Here is a 2968-nt window from a genome sequence, read left to right on the forward strand (position 1 = left end):
AAAAAAAAAAAAAAAAAATCTGAGCTAAATAATCTGGGCTTTTGTTACGGCAAGGGATTTCCAAGGTGATTCAGACCCAAGCCACTGGCCATCAGGCTTTGCTTCCTTCTTTGTAGTTAAACTTAACTTGTTATGTCAACTAGATTTTTGGATTTTATAGCCTGGAACCTCCCCGAGGGATGCACTTTTAGAATCCCCTGTAGTTGGTGTCTTATCATTTTGATTATGCAAAACTGGTCTGTTAGTATTATTAAAAACTTTTGTTTGCCTTATTAGCATCTTATTATATTTAGTAGTGCCATCTGGAAGTTTCATCTACTAGTGAGAGGTGACAACATGCTAGCAGCCCTCGCTGGCTCTGGACACCTCCTCTGCCTTGGCTCTAGCCGTGCTTGAGAAGCCCTTCAGCCTGCTGCACTGTGGGAGCCCCTCTGTGGCTGGCGGAGGCCAGAGCCGGCTCCCTCTGCTTGCAGGGAGGTGTGGAGGGAGAGGAGCGGGTGGGAACCGGGGCTGCCAGCGGCCTGGCCAGCGTGAGTTCCGGGTGGGCGTGGGCTCGGCGGGCCCCGCACTCGGAGCACCTGCAGGCGCTGCCAGCCCGGGCAGTGAGGGGCTTAGCAACCGGGCCACCAGCTGCGGAGGGTGCCCAGGGTCCCCCAGCGGTGCCATCCGCCCATGCCGCTCGAATTCTTGTTGGGCCTCAGCCGCCTCCTGGTGGGGCAGGGCTCAGGACCTGCAGCCCACCATGCCCAAGACCCCCACCCGTGGGCTCCTGCCCGAGCCTCCCCGACAGGTACTGCCCTCTGCTCCGCAGCACCCAGTCCCATCAGTCTCCCAAGGGCTGAGGAGTGCAGGAGCAGGCGGGACTGGCGGGCAGCTCTGCTCACGCCCCTGCGTGGGATCCACTAGGTGAAGCCCCCTAGGCTCCTGAGTCCCCTGAGGACTTGGAGAACTTTTATGTCTAGCTAAAGGATTGTAAATGCACCAGTCAGCACTCTGTGTCTAACTCAAGGTTTGTAAAGGCACCAATCAGTGCTCTGTGTCTAGTTAATCTAGTGGAGACTTGGAGAACTTTTCTGTCTAGCACTCTGCCTCTAGATAAAGGATTGTAAACACACCAGTCAGTACTCTTTGTTTAGCTCAAGTTTTGTAAATACACCAGTCAGCACTCTGTGTCTAGCTAAAGGTTTGTAAATGCACCAATCAGCACTCTGTGTCTAGCTAAAGGTTTGTAAATGCACCAATCAGCACCCTGTCAAAACGGACCAATCAGCTCTCTGTAAAATGGGCCAATCAGCAGGATGTGGGTGGGGTCAGATAAGGGAATAAAAGCGGGCTGCCTCAGCCAGCAGGGGCAACCCTCTCCAGTCTCCTTCCATGCTGTGGAAGATTTGTTCTTTTGCTCTTTGCAATAAATCTTGCTGTTGCTCACTCTTTGGTTCCACACCACCTTTCACTTGCTACTATGTCCTATTTTTCCTTAGAATTTGGGGGCTAAATACTGGGCACCTGTCGGCTAGTTAAAAGCGACTAGTGCGGCTGCCAGACTAAAGACATGGATATCAGGCTTTCTGGCAAAGGGCTCTCTAATAACCCCCGACTCTTTGGAGTTGGGAGCGTTGGTTTGCCTGGAACCAGCTTCTGCTTTTCCTATACTTCTGGGCTGAGCCGAGGGTCAACAGAGAGGAAAACCATTGAGCTCTGGGGTCCTGACAACAAGTTGGTTGACCCTGTGGCCTTGAGTGGAACTCTCAAAGTCATGTTGCCCAAGCGAGACTTGCCCATCTATTCTATCTACCCTGACCCTTGCCTCCTGGGTCCTAACGCCTGTCAGACAAACTTCCTCTTGCCTCTCTTCTCCAAGACTAGTCCTGCTTCTAAAAATCACTCCCTGTCTTTGGTACTTTTCTAATTTCTCCTATAAGAATGATTTCTAGTATAAACTTCAGGACTCTGTTACCTTCTTTAGGTACCCAAAGTCACCAATCAGAAAGACATAATTTTTGCCCAAAGTCCCATTGTAGGGGGAATTATCCAGAATTTTAGGATCCCTCCTCAGACAAGCAGGCCTAACAAAAGCTATTCCTGAAGCTAGGATATTGGGAGCCTCAGAAATTGTATCCTTCCTATTCATATAAGTGAGGACCAAAGGTGTCACTCTTCCAACCCTGGAGATCTCTTCCCTCCCTCAGGGTATGGCCCTCCACTTCGCTTTTGGGGCATAACATCTTTATAGGACATGGGCAAAGTCCCAGTACTAACAGGAGAATGCTTAGGACTCTAACAGGTTTTCGAGAATGTGTTGGTAAGGGCCACTAAATCCAATTTTTCTTGGTCCTCTTTGTGGTCTAGGTGGACAGCCAGGGGTGGAGGTTTTCGAGAATGCATCGGTAAGGGCCACTAAATCCGACCTTCCTCGGTCGTCCTTGTGGTCTGGGAGGAAAACTAGTGTTTCTGCTGCTGCGTTGGTGAGTGCAACTGTTCCGATCAGCAGGGTCCAGGAACCGTTGTGGGTTCTTGTGTTATGCCCAGACCGTTTATTCCTCGAAGAAGACCACCAGAGTCCAGAGTCAAAGCTAAGCAGCAAGGATCTTTATTACAGGTTCGAACCTGGAACTCTCCCTCGCTCGTGAAACGAGACGGGCAGGAGAGCTCCCCCACTGAGCTCCGAGCAGTGTTATATAGTCTAAGAAAAGTGGGCATAGAGTTATACAAATCAGATATATGATTGGCTAGTGTTTGAACAAGGCAATTTGGCTAACTATGATTGGTTCCCGCCATTTCTGATATTTCAGTTCAACCTTTGAGGCGGGAGAGCAGGTTTATGGCAGCAAGAGTTTATCTTTCTTAAACACGTCTTGTGACCTTGCCTCAGAACTTACAAAATCTCTGGTACGTGCAGAAGAACAGGTACTCACAGAACTTACGAAATCTCTGGTATGTGCAAAGATTAGAGAGCAGAACAAAGGGT

The sequence above is a fragment of the Mandrillus leucophaeus genome, unplaced genomic scaffold (genome assembly GCF_000951045.1).
Source record: "Mandrillus leucophaeus isolate KB7577 unplaced genomic scaffold, Mleu.le_1.0 Scaffold43, whole genome shotgun sequence".
Lineage (NCBI taxonomy): Eukaryota > Metazoa > Chordata > Mammalia > Primates > Cercopithecidae > Mandrillus > Mandrillus leucophaeus.